At 44.3% G+C, this 14090-nt stretch overlaps 4 non-coding genes across 4 annotated transcripts; all 4 read right to left on the bottom strand.

Moving 5' to 3' along the window:
* Positions 1-3751: 3751 nt before the first annotated feature.
* LOC138567933 (U6 spliceosomal RNA) lies at positions 3752-3858 on the bottom strand. The gene has a single exon (XR_011302311.1). It is a non-coding gene; the product is annotated as a U6 spliceosomal RNA (small nuclear RNA).
* A 2448-nt stretch (positions 3859-6306) lies between these two features.
* Positions 6307-6413, bottom strand: LOC138567932 (U6 spliceosomal RNA). The gene has a single exon (XR_011302310.1). It is a non-coding gene; the product is annotated as a U6 spliceosomal RNA (small nuclear RNA).
* Positions 6414-8861: 2448 nt separating this feature from the next.
* LOC138567931 (U6 spliceosomal RNA) lies at positions 8862-8968 on the bottom strand. Its single transcript, XR_011302309.1, has one exon. It is a non-coding gene; the product is annotated as a U6 spliceosomal RNA (small nuclear RNA).
* A 2468-nt stretch (positions 8969-11436) lies between these two features.
* Positions 11437-11543, bottom strand: LOC138567930 (U6 spliceosomal RNA). Its single transcript, XR_011302308.1, has one exon. It is a non-coding gene; the product is annotated as a U6 spliceosomal RNA (small nuclear RNA).
* Positions 11544-14090: the final 2547 nt, after the last annotated feature.

The raw sequence follows: 14090 nt of genomic DNA, 5'->3' as shown, positions 1-14090 counted from the left end.
CCTGGTCGGGAGTGCTTCAGGTCTCCTTCCTTGCATGTTCCAAGCAACTCAACAAAGCATCAACAGGCTGAGATACCAGCCACAGAGCCCCTTTCCACTTGATTAAAAGCCTAAAATCTTTTCCATGCAAACACATAGCCCCCGAATACCATATTTTCTTTTTTTTCTCTCTCTCCTCCCTCCCTCCCTCCTTTCCACCACCCACAACCCCCCTCCCTCTCCCTCGTCCTCTCCCTACCATTACTTTTAAGTTTCCCTGCACTGCAGCACATTGCGACAATGGTAATTCACAATGGGACTGTTTGAAAGTTACAGAAATCAAAAAAGAATCAACCAACTAAAAGCAGCCAAATCCGGAGTACACTGCTCAGCCACAATTAAAGATTAAGGCCTAGAAGCAAGTAAAGCTGTAGTTCAGAGCGATGTTTGCAAATAGCACCTTAAAGCAGTTTACGCTGGAGTGCACAACAAGGGGGAAAAGTGATAATACCGAGTTTGGTAGAATGGGATAAAAAAACAAAAGCAGCGTGCCACTTCTAAAAGTACAAGTCAAGAAATTGAAGGTGGTGGGGCTGTTCATTCAGTCAATAGGACTCACAAGTAAACGGCTCCCGAGGCATTAGTGTTGAATTTGGCGCAAAATGTATTGTGTTGTCGTGTAATATGTATGAACATACAATTTCAATCTTCATTAAAAAAGATGTATTAAAAAATAAAGACTTGCAGATTAAGAAAGTTTCTGTCCTGTCGTGTGCCAAAAATAGTGAATGCTTTACGAATGTGCGTGTCATCCTTTGAAGCAGGGGCCAATTCAATTTTCCCATTTTCATTCCAATATTAGTACATGTTTTGCTGAGGTACATAGGAAGTTAAGTTCAGTTAAGAAATGAAACAAAAAGCCTGGAAACATGTTGAAACAGGTAGGATTTGGACTTACAATAAACTGATTCACAGTCAGATGTGCTATCCCTTGACCCACTGACCCCCCTACCTTTTGTGTAATCCTTTCGCTCTCAGCAGGGTTGTCCAAAGTTCCCTACTTAAAGAGACTTTCTTATAAAAATGATCCTAGACCTGTTTTTTATGGCCCACATGCCTCATATCCCGTTGCTCTTGATAAACTCACATCATCTCCCACCAATACAAGCTGTAAAAGATGTCAAGGGCATAGCCAAGGAAACTAGACGTGGGCTGAAGGTTGAGCAATCCTTAAATCAGCAGCAAAAATAACATTGAAATCAGCCTCAGAATCTCTTAAAGGATGGGCCAACACTGGTTGCTTGCAGGGCGCAATCGGGCAGCCTCTGGTGCTGACGCCTTAAGGCAAGCGCAAAGGGAGAGCCAACCAAACCATTGATTAGGACCTCTGGACTTTCTGCTCTTTGACATAAGGACATTTGTTATGGCAAACATTTGACCAAACCCCATTTAGATGTCGGATGTTATGGGATTAAGCGGCAAACAGCAATTCATCAGCATTCTTTGCTGCTGTATTGATCTGGTCCTAAAGGGTTTGGTTTAATGCCAATTATATTTAAAGATAAAAAGATTCATGCTCAAGGGTGCTTGCAAATCGACACCCCCTCCCCATCACGATGGCTGTGTGATGCAAGCGTAAGAGCATCACAGAAGAACCATAGACATGAGAAACACTCTGTACCTCTGAGTGTATGTGGGCCCATGGCTGGATCAAGGACAAGGCAAGAACAGGAGATGGCTTAAGGTGTCAGCACCCAGGCTGCCCCATTGCGCGCTGCCAGCAACAGATATTGGACCATCCTTTAAGAGATTCTGAGGCTGATTTCAATGTTAACTTTGCTGCTGATTAAAGGATTGCTCAACCTTCGACCCGCGTCTAGTTTGCTTGGCTAAGCCCTGAAAATCTTTTACAGCTTATATTGGTGAGAGATGATGTGAGTTTATCAAGAGCAACGGGATATGAGGCATGTGTGCCAGAGAATGCAGGTCTAGGATCTTTTATATGAAATCCACTTTGGAAAACCCTACTGAGAAAAAAAGGATTACACAAAAGGAAAGGGGGTCAGTGGGTCAAGGGATAGCACATCTAACTGTTAGTTAATTGTAAGTCCAAATCCTACCCGTTTCCACATTTTTCCAGGCTTTTTGTTTCATTTCTTAACAGATCCATTCCTATGTACCTCTGTGCTTTCAACAGAGTTTTCATTGTAATGGAGGGACATACAGTATGACTTAAACATGCCTGGGCAGGGAGGACTATGTAAAAGCAAGAGTAGCAGACAGCTTAATAAATCATCAGCAGGACCCTCTAGACGTTCCCCAAAAAAACACAACATGATTTCTATGCATGTATGTGCATTGAACAGCGCAAGTAATTTGGTTAATGTCAGTGGATAAATGTCACTTTCCCATAGCGCAGGACAACATCACTTGTACAGGCCCCTTCTGCAAAGGCATTACCGCTGTAGAAAGCAGTGAAAAAGTGAGGCAGTGTGCAGTCACCCCTGACCCTTCACTGCCCTGATCGGCCACGATCGGCCAAGGACCTCTCTATGAGAGCTGAGGGTGGAATTTTCTGGGCCTCGGTAACTTACGGAGACATGGCTAGAGGGATCCTCAATCAACGGCTCAGCCTTTGCTCTGTGGCCTGTCCGTATATGTCTGTTCTCCAAATTACCTGCCACTGCCCAGGTGTCAGCTGGTGAGATGGAATGACCTCCCAGGAAGCATACTGGCAGATGATTTGCATAGGCACACCCCCTCTCCCTCTCTCTTAGCCCTGCTTACTCCACAGTAGCAAGTATCTGGGGAAAATATAGTGGTCGAGGTGGGGTAGCAGTAACTAGCAACTATGAGAAAGTAAATCTGGGGCACTTGGCGACCTGTGGGAAACAACTGCAGAGCTCAGTGCCCAGAACTTTGTGGCACAGGGAGGAGGTCTGTGGGATTTCAGTAACTTGGAGACATGCAACCTGGTCGGGAGTGCTTCAGGTCTCCTTCCTTGCATGTTCCAAGCAACTCAACAAAGCATCAACAGGCTGAGATACCAGCCACAGAGCCCCTTTCCCCTTGATTAAAAGCCTAAAATCTTTTCCATGCAAATACATAGCCACCAAATACCATATTTTCTTTGTTTTCTCTCTCTCTGTCTCTCTCCTCCCTCCCTCCTTCCCTCCCTCCCTCCCTCACTCACTCACTCCTTCCCACCCTCCCGCCCTCTCTCTCCCCCCCTCTCCCTCTCCCTCAATCCTCCCATTAAATTTAAATTTTCATGCACTGCAGCACATTGTGACAATGGTATTTCACAATGGGACTGTTTGAAAGTTACAGAAATCAAAAAAGAAATCAACCAACTATAAGCAGCCAAGTCCGGAGTACACTGCTCAGCTCCAATTAAAGATTAAGGCCCAGAAGCAAGTAAAGCTGTAGTTCAGAGCGATCTTTGCAAATATCACCTCAAAGCAGTTTACGCTGGAGTGCAGAACAAGGGGGAAAGTGATAATACTGAGTTTGGTAGAATGGGATAAAAAAAACAAAAGAAGCATGCCACTTCTAAAAGTACAAGTCAAGAAATTCAAGGGGACGTGGCTGTTCATTCAGTCAAGAGGATTCACAAGTAAAAGGCTCCTGAGGCATTAGTGTTGAATTTGGCGCAAAATGTATTGTGTTGTCGTGTAATATGAATGAACATACAATTTCAATCTTCATTAAAAAAGATCTATTAAAAAATAAAGACTTGCAAATTAAGAAAGTTTCTGTCCTGTCATGTGCCAAAAATAGTGAATGCTTTACGAATGTGCGTGTCATCCTTTAGAGCAGGGGCCAATTTAATTTTCCCATTATCATTCCAATATTAGTACATGTGTTGCAGAAGCAAGCGCAAAGGGAGAGTCAATCAAACCATTCATTAGGATCTCAGGTCAAAGGTTTGCCATTCCAAATGTCCTTATGTCAGAGGGCAGAAAGTCCAAACATCATTTAGATATCGGGTGGTATGAAATGAAGAGGCAAACAACAATGAATAAGCATTTGTTGCTGCTGTATTGATCTGGTCCTTAAGGGTTTTAGTTTAATGCCAATTATATTTAAAGATAGAAAGATTAATGCTCCAGGGTGCTTGCAAAATGACACCCCCTCCCCATCACAATGGCTGGGTGATGCAAGCCTGAGAGCATCACAATAGACCCATAGACATGAGAAAAACTCTGTACATCTGAGTGTATGTGGGCCCATGGCTGTATCAAGGACAAGGCAAGAACAGGAGGTGGGTAAGGCGTCAGCACCAGAGGGTGTCCGATTGAGCCCTGTAAGCAACAGATGTTGGACCGTCCTTTAAAAGATTCTGAGGCTGATTTCAATTTTAACTTTGCTGCTGATTTAAGGATTGCTCAACCTTGACCCACGTCTAGTTTGTTTGGATAAGCCCTGGAATTCCTTTACAGCTTGTACTGGTGGGAGATGATGTGAGTTTATCAACTGCAACGGGATATGAGGCTTGTGTGCCACAAAAAGCAGGTCTAGTATTTTTTATAAGAAAGCCACTTTAAGAAGGGAACTTTGGACAACCCTACCGAGAGCAAAAGTATTACACAGGAGGTAAGGGGGGTCAGTGGGTCAACTGATACAATAAACTGACTCACAGTCAAATGTGCTAAATCCAAACACTACCAGTTCCGACATGTTCCAGGCTTTCTGTTTCATTTTTTAACAGATCCATTCCTATGTACCTCTGTGCTTTCAACAGATTTTTCGTTGTAAGGGAGGGACATACAGTAGGCCGTAAAACATTCCTGGGCAGGAAAGACTCTATGTAAAAGCAAGAGTAGCAGACAGCTTAAAAGATTCATCAGCAGAACCCTCTACACCTTCCCCAAAAAATATAAAATTATTTCTCTGCATGTATGTGCGTTGAACAGCGCAAGTAATTTGGTTAATGTCAGTGGATAAATGTCACTTTCCCATAGCGCAGGACAACATCACTTGTACAGGCCCCTTCTGCAAAGGCATTACCGCTGTAGAAAGCAGTGAAAAAGTGAGGCAGTGCAGTCACCCCTGACCCTTCACTGCCCTGATCGGCCACGATCGGCCAAGGACCTCTCTATAAGAGCTGAGGGTGGAATTTTTCTGGACCTCGGTAACTTAGGGAGACATGGCTAAATGGATCCTCAATCAACGGCCCAGCCTTTGCTCTGTGGCCTGTCCGAATATGTCTGTTCTCCAAATTACCTGCCACAGCCCAGGTGTCAGCTTGTGAGATGGAATGACCTCCCAGGAAGCATACTGGCAGATGATTTGCATAGGCACACCCCCTCTCCCTCTCTCTTAGCCCTGCTTACTCCACAGTAGCAAGTATCTGGGGAAAATATAGTGGTCGAGGTGGGGTAGCAGTAACTAGCAACTATGAGAAAGTAAATCTGGGGCACTTGGCGACCTGTGGGAAACAACTGCAGAGCTCAGTGCCCAGAACTTTGTGGCACAGGGAGGAGGTCTGTGGGATTTCAGTAACTTGGAGACATGCAACCTGGTCGGGAGTGCTTCAGGTCTCCTTCCTTGCATGTTCCAAGCAACTCAACAAAGCATCAACAGGCTGAGATACCAGCCACAGAGCCCCTTTCCCCTTGATTAAAAGCCTAAAATCTTTTCCATGCAAATACATAGCCACCAAATACCATATTTTCTTTGTTTTCTCTCTCTGTCTCTCTCCTCCCTCCCTCCTTCCCTCCCTCCCTCCCTCCCTCCCTCACTCACTCACTCCTTCCCACCCTCCCGCCCTCTCTCTTCCCCCCTCTCCCTCTCCCTCAATCCTCCCATTAATTTTAAGTTTTCATGCACTGCAGCACATTGTGACAATGGTATTTCACAATGGGACTGTTTGAAAGTTACAGAAATCAAAAAAGAAATCAACCAACTATAAGCAGCCACGTCCGGAGTACACTGCTCAGCTCCAATTAAAGATGAAGGCCCAGAAGCAAGTAAAGCTGTAGTTCAGAGCGATCTTTGCAAATATCACCTCAAAGCAGTTTACGCTGGAGTGCAGAACAAGGGGGAAAGTGATAATACTGAGTTTGGTAGAATGGGATAAAAAAAACAAAAGAAGCATGCCACTTCTAAAAGTACAAGTCAAGAAATTCAAGGGGACGTGGCTGTTCATTCAGTCAAGAGGATTCACAAGTAAAAGGCTCCTGAGGCATTAGTGTTGAATTTGGCGCAAAATGTATTGTGTTGTCGTGTAATATGAATGAACATACAATTTCAATCTTCATTAAAAAAGATCTATTAAAAAATAAAGACTTGCAAATTAAGAAAGTTTCTGTCCTGTCATGTGCCAAAAATAGTGAATGCTTTACGAATGTGCGTGTCATCCTTTAGAGCAGGGGCCAATTTAATTTTCCCATTATCATTCCAATATTAGTACATGTGTTGCAGAAGCAAGCGCAAAGGGAGAGTCAATCAAACCATTCATTAGGATCTCAGGTCAAAGGTTTGCCATTCCAAATGTCCTTATGTCAGAGGGCAGAAAGTCCAAACACCATTTAGATATCGGGTGGTATGAAATGAAGAGGCAAACAACAATGAATAAGCATTCGTTGCTGCTGTATTGATCTGGTCCTTAAGGGTTTTAGTTTAATGCCAATTATATTTAAAGATAGAAAGATTAATGCTCCAGGGTGCTTGCAAAATGACACCCCCTCCCCATCACAATGGCTGGGTGATGCAAGCCTGAGAGCATCACAATAGACCCATAGACATGAGAAAAACTCTGTACCTCTGAGTGTATGTGGGCCCATGGCTGTATCAAGGACAAGGCAAGAACAGGAGGTGGGTAAGGCGTCAGCACCAGAGGGTGTCCGATTGAGCCCTGTAAGCAACAGATGTTGGACCGTCCTTTAAAAGATTCTGAGGCTGATTTCAATTTTAACTTTGCTGCTGATTTAAGGATTGCTCAACCTTGACCCACGTCTAGTTTGTTTGGATAAGCCCTGGAATTCCTTTACAGCTTGTACTGGTGGGAGAAGATGTGAGTTTATCAACTGCAACGGGATATGAGGCTTGTGTGCCACAAAAAGCAGGTCTAGTATTTTTTATAAGAAAGCCACTTAAGAAGGGAACTTTGGACAACCCTACCGAGAGCAAAAGTATTACACAGGAGGTAAGGGGGTCAGTGGGTCAACTGATACAATAAACTGACTCACAGTCAAATGTGCTAAATCCAAACACTACCAGTTCCGACATGTTCCAGGCTTTCTGTTTCATTTTTTAACAGATCCATTCCTATGTACCTCTGTGCTTTCAACAGATTTTTCGTTGTAAGGGAGGGACATACAGTAGGCCGTAAAACATTCCTGGGCAGGAAAGACTCTATGTAAAAGCAAGAGTAGCAGACAGCTTAAAAGAATCATCAGCAGAACCCTCTACACCTTCCCCAAAAAATATAAAATTATTTCTCTGCATGTATGTGCGTTGAACAGCGCAAGTAATTTGGTTAATGTCAGTGGATAAATGTCACTTTCCCATAGCGCAGGACAACATCACTTGTACAGGCCCCTTCTGCAAAGGCATTACCGCTGTAGAAAGCAGTGAAAAAGTGAGGCAGTGTGCAGTCACCCCTGACCCTTCACTGCCCTGATCGGCCACGATCGGCCAAGGACCTCTCTATAAGAGCTGAGGGTGGAATTTTTCTGGACCTCGGTAACTTAGGGAGACATGGCTAAATGGATCCTCAATCAACGGCCCAGCCTTTGCTCTGTGGCCTGTCCGAATATGTCTGTTCTCCAAATTACCTGCCACTGCCCAGGTGTCAGCTTGTGAGATGGAATGACCTCCCAGGAAGCATACTGGCAGATGATTTGCATAGGCACACCCCCTCTCCCTCTCTCTTAGCCCTGCTTACTCCACAGTAGCAAGTATCTGGGGAAAATATAGTGGTCGAGGTGGGGTAGCAGTAACTAGCAACTATGAGAAAGTAAATCTGGGGCACTTGGCGACCTGTGGGAAACAACTGCAGAGCTCAGTGCCCAGAACTTTGTGGCACAGGGAGGAGGTCTGTGGGATTTCAGTAACTTGGAGACATGCAACCTGGTCGGGAGTGCTTCAGGTCTCCTTCCTTGCATGTTCCAAGCAACTCAACAAAGCATCAACAGGCTGAGATACCAGCCACAGAGCCCCTTTCCCCTTGATTAAAAGCCTAAAATCTTTTCCATGCAAATACATAGCCACCAAATACCATATTTTCTTTGTTTTCTCTCTCTGTCTCTCTCCTCCCTCCCTCCTTCCCTCCCTCCCTCCCTCCCTCCCTCACTCACTCACTCCTTCCCACCCTCCCGCCCTCTCTCTTCCCCCCTCTCCCTCTCCCTCAATCCTCCCATTAATTTTAAGTTTTCATGCACTGCAGCACATTGTGACAATGGTATTTCACAATGGGACTGTTTGAAAGTTACAGAAATCAAAAAAGAAATCAACCAACTATAAGCAGCCACGTCCGGAGTACACTGCTCAGCTCCAATTAAAGATGAAGGCCCAGAAGCAAGTAAAGCTGTAGTTCAGAGCGATCTTTGCAAATATCACCTCAAAGCAGTTTACGCTGGAGTGCAGAACAAGGGGGAAAGTGATAATACTGAGTTTGGTAGAATGGGATAAAAAAAACAAAAGAAGCATGCCACTTCTAAAAGTACAAGTCAAGAAATTCAAGGGGACGTGGCTGTTCATTCAGTCAAGAGGATTCACAAGTAAAAGGCTCCTGAGGCATTAGTGTTGAATTTGGCGCAAAATGTATTGTGTTGTCGTGTAATATGAATGAACATACAATTTCAATCTTCATTAAAAAAGATCTATTAAAAAATAAAGACTTGCAAATTAAGAAAGTTTCTGTCCTGTCATGTGCCAAAAATAGTGAATGCTTTACGAATGTGCGTGTCATCCTTTAGAGCAGGGGCCAATTTAATTTTCCCATTATCATTCCAATATTAGTACATGTGTTGCAGAAGCAAGCGCAAAGGGAGAGTCAATCAAACCATTCATTAGGATCTCAGGTCAAAGGTTTGCCATTCCAAATGTCCTTATGTCAGAGGGCAGAAAGTCCAAACACCATTTAGATATCGGGTGGTATGAAATGAAGAGGCAAACAACAATGAATAAGCATTCGTTGCTGCTGTATTGATCTGGTCCTTAAGGGTTTTAGTTTAATGCCAATTATATTTAAAGATAGAAAGATTAATGCTCCAGGGTGCTTGCAAAATGACACCCCCTCCCCATCACAATGGCTGGGTGATGCAAGCCTGAGAGCATCACAATAGACCCATAGACATGAGAAAAACTCTGTACCTCTGAGTGTATGTGGGCCCATGGCTGTATCAAGGACAAGGCAAGAACAGGAGGTGGGTAAGGCGTCAGCACCAGAGGGTGTCCGATTGAGCCCTGTAAGCAACAGATGTTGGACCGTCCTTTAAAAGATTCTGAGGCTGATTTCAATTTTAACTTTGCTGCTGATTTAAGGATTGCTCAACCTTGACCCACGTCTAGTTTGTTTGGATAAGCCCTGGAATTCCTTTACAGCTTGTACTGGTGGGAGAAGATGTGAGTTTATCAACTGCAACGGGATATGAGGCTTGTGTGCCACAAAAAGCAGGTCTAGTATTTTTTATAAGAAAGCCACTTAAGAAGGGAACTTTGGACAACCCTACCGAGAGCAAAAGTATTACACAGGAGGTAAGGGGGTCAGTGGGTCAACTGATACAATAAACTGACTCACAGTCAAATGTGCTAAATCCAAACACTACCAGTTCCGACATGTTCCAGGCTTTCTGTTTCATTTTTTAACAGATCCATTCCTATGTACCTCTGTGCTTTCAACAGATTTTTCGTTGTAAGGGAGGGACATACAGTAGGCCGTAAAACATTCCTGGGCAGGAAAGACTCTATGTAAAAGCAAGAGTAGCAGACAGCTTAAAAGAATCATCAGCAGAACCCTCTACACCTTCCCCAAAAAATATAAAATTATTTCTCTGCATGTATGTGCGTTGAACAGCGCAAGTAATTTGGTTAATGTCAGTGGATAAATGTCACTTTCCCATAGCGCAGGACAACATCACTTGTACAGGCCCCTTCTGCAAAGGCATTACCGCTGTAGAAAGCAGTGAAAAAGTGAGGCAGTGTGCAGTCACCCCTGACCCTTCACTGCCCTGATCGGCCACGATCGGCCAAGGACCTCTCTATAAGAGCTGAGGGTGGAATTTTTCTGGACCTCGGTAACTTAGGGAGACATGGCTAAATGGATCCTCAATCAACGGCCCAGCCTTTGCTCTGTGGCCTGTCCGAATATGTCTGTTCTCAAAATTACCTGCCACTGCCCAGGTGTCAGCTTGTGAGATGGAATGACCTCCCAGGAAGCATACTGGCAGATGATTTGCATAGGCACACCCCCTCTCCCTCTCTCTTAGCCCTGCTTACTCCACAGTAGCAAGTATCTGGGGAAAATATAGTGGTCGAGGTGGGGTAGCAGTAACTAGCAACTATGAGAAAGTAAATCTGGGGCACTTGGCGACCTGTGGGAAACAACTGCAGAGCTCAGTGCCCAGAACTTTGTGGCACAGGGAGGAGGTCTGTGGGATTTCAGTAACTTGGAGACATGCAACCTGGTCGGGAGTGCTTCAGGTCTCCTTCCTTGCATGTTCCAAGCAACTCAACAAAGCATCAACAGGCTGAGATACCAGCCACAGAGCCCCTTTCCCCTTGATTAAAAGCCTAAAATCTTTTCCATGCAAATACATAGCCACCAAATACCATATTTTCTTTGTTTTCTCTCTCTGTCTCTCTCCTCCCTCCCTCCTTCCCTCCCTCCCTCCCTCCCTCCCTCCCTCCCTCCCTCCCTCCCTCACTCACTCACTCCTTCCCACCCTCCCGCCCTCTCTCTTCCCCCCTCTCCCTCTCCCTCAATCCTCCCATTAATTTTAAGTTTTCATGCACTGCAGCACATTGTGACAATGGTATTTCACAATGGGACTGTTTGAAAGTTACAGAAATCAAAAAAGAAATCAACCAACTATAAGCAGCCACGTCCGGAGTACACTGCTCAGCTCCAATTAAAGATTAAGGCCCAGAAGCAAGTAAAGCTGTAGTTCAGAGCGATCTTTGCAAATATCACCTCAAAGCAGTTTACGCTGGAGTGCAGAACAAGGGGGAAAGTGATAATACTGAGTTTGGTAGAATGGGATAAAAAAAACAAAAGAAGCATGCCACTTCTAAAAGTACAAGTCAAGAAATTCAAGGGGACGTGGCTGTTCATTCAGTCAAGAGGATTCACAAGTAAAAGGCTCCTGAGGCATTAGTGTTGAATTTGGCGCAAAATGTATTGTGTTGTCGTGTAATATGAATGAACATACAATTTCAATCTTCATTAAAAAAGATCTATTAAAAAATAAAGACTTGCAAATTAAGAAAGTTTCTGTCCTGTCATGTGCCAAAAATAGTGAATGCTTTACGAATGTGCGTGTCATCCTTTAGAGCAGGGGCCAATTTAATTTTCCCATTATCATTCCAATATTAGTACATGTGTTGCAGAAGCAAGCGCAAAGGGAGAGTCAATCAAACCATTCATTAGGATCTCAGGTCAAAGGTTTGCCATTCCAAATGTCCTTATGTCAGAGGGCAGAAAGTCCAAACACCATTTAGATATCGGGTGGTATGAAATGAAGAGGCAAACAACAATGAATAAGCATTCGTTGCTGCTGTATTGATCTGGTCCTTAAGGGTTTTAGTTTAATGCCAATTATATTTAAAGATAGAAAGATTAATGCTCCAGGGTGCTTGCAAAATGACACCCCCTCCCCATCACAATGGCTGGGTGATGCAAGCCTGAGAGCATCACAATAGACCCATAGACATGAGAAAAACTCTGTACCTCTGAGTGTATGTGGGCCCATGGCTGTATCAAGGACAAGGCAAGAACAGGAGGTGGGTAAGGCGTCAGCACCAGAGGGTGTCCGATTGAGCCCTGTAAGCAACAGATGTTGGACCGTCCTTTAAAAGATTCTGAGGCTGATTTCAATTTTAACTTTGCTGCTGATTTAAGGATTGCTCAACCTTGACCCACGTCTAGTTTGTTTGGATAAGCCCTGGAATTCCTTTACAGCTTGTACTGGTGGGAGATGATGTGAGTTTATCAACTGCAACGGGATATGAGGCTTGTGTGCCACAAAAAGCAGGTCTAGTATTTTTTATAAGAAAGCCACTTAAGAAGGGAACTTTGGACAACCCTACCGAGAGCAAAAGTATTACACAGGAGGTAAGGGGGTCAGTGGGTCAACTGATACAATAAACTGACTCACAGTCAAATGTGCTAAATCCAAACACTACCAGTTTCGACATGTTCCAGGCTTTCTGTTTCATTTTTTAACAGATCCATTCCTATGTACCTCTGTGCTTTCAACAGATTTTTCGTTGTAAGGGAGGGACATACAGTAGGCCGTAAAACATTCCTGGGCAGGAAAGACTCTATGTAAAAGCAAGAGTAGCAGACAGCTTAAAAGAATCATCAGCAGAACCCTCTACACCTTCCCCAAAAAATATAAAATTATTTCTCTGCATGTATGTGCGTTGAACAGCGCAAGTAATTTGGTTAATGTCAGTGGATAAATGTCACTTTCCCATAGCGCAGGACAACATCACTTGTACAGGCCCCTTCTGCAAAGGCATTACCGCTGTAGAAAGCAGTGAAAAAGTGAGGCAGTGTGCAGTCACCCCTGACCCTTCACTGCCCTGATCGGCCACGATCGGCCAAGGACCTCTCTATAAGAGCTGAGGGTGGAATTTTTCTGGACCTCGGTAACTTAGGGAGACATGGCTAAATGGATCCTCAATCAACGGCCCAGCCTTTGCTCTGTGGCCTGTCCGAATATGTCTGTTCTCCAAATTACCTGCCACTGCCCAGGTGTCAGCTTGTGAGATGGAATGACCTCCCAGGAAGCATACTGGCAGATGATTTGCATAGGCACACCCCCTCTCCCTCTCTCTTAGCCCTGCTTACTCCACAGTAGCAAGTATCTGGGGAAAATATAGTGGTCGAGGTGGGGTAGCAGTAACTAGCAACTATGAGAAAGTAAATCTGGGGCACTTGGCGACCTGTGGGAAACAACTGCAGAGCTCAGTGCCCAGAACTTTGTGGCACAGGGAGGAGGTCTGTGGGATTTCAGTAACTTGGAGACATGCAACCTGGTCGGGAGTGCTTCAGGTCTCCTTCCTTGCATGTTCCAAGCAACTCAACAAAGCATCAACAGGCTGAGATACCAGCCACAGAGCCCCTTTCCACTTGATTAAAAGCCTAAAATCTTTTCCATGCAAACACATAGCCCCCGAATACCATATTTTCTTTGTTTTCTCTCTCTCTGTCTCTCTCTCCTCCCTCCCTCCCTCCCTCCCTCCTTTCCACCACCCACAACCCCCCTCCCTCTCCCTCGTCCTCTCCCTACCATTACTTTTAAGTTTCCCTGCACTGCAGCACATTGCGACAATGGTAATTCACAATGGGACTGTTTGAAAGTTACAGAAATCAAAAAAGAATCAACCAACTAAAAGCAGCCAAATCCGGAGTACACTGCTCAGCCACAATTAAAGATTAAGGCCTAGAAGCAAGTAAAGCTGTAGTTCAGAGCGATGTTTGCAAATAGCACCTTAAAGCAGTTTACGCTGGAGTGCACAACAAGGGGGAAAAGTGATAATACCGAGTTTGGTAGAATGGGATAAAAAAACAAAAGCAGCGTGCCACTTCTAAAAGTACAAGTCAAGAAATTGAAGGTGGTGGGGCTGTTCATTCAGTCAATAGGACTCACAAGTAAACGGCTCCCGAGGCATTAGTGTTGAATTTGGCGCAAAATGTATTGTGTTGTCGTGTAATATGTATGAACATACAATTTCAATCTTCATTAAAAAAGATGTATTAAAAAATAAAGACTTGCAGATTAAGAAAGTTTCTGTCCTGTCGTGTGCCAAAAATAGTGAATGCTTTACGAATGTGCGTGTCATCCTTTGAAGCAGGGGCCAATTCAATTTTCCCATTTTCATTCCAATATTAGTACATGTTTTGCTTGAGGTACATAGGAAGTTAAGTTCAGTTAAGA

Source organism: Ambystoma mexicanum, chromosome 2p (assembly GCF_040938575.1).
Source record: "Ambystoma mexicanum isolate Mex_15411 chromosome 2p, UKY_AmexF1_1, whole genome shotgun sequence".
In the NCBI taxonomy this organism is placed as follows: domain Eukaryota; kingdom Metazoa; phylum Chordata; class Amphibia; order Caudata; family Ambystomatidae; genus Ambystoma; species Ambystoma mexicanum.
Note: the sequence above shows the minus strand (reverse complement) of the source record. Positions and strands in the feature narration are given on the sequence as shown.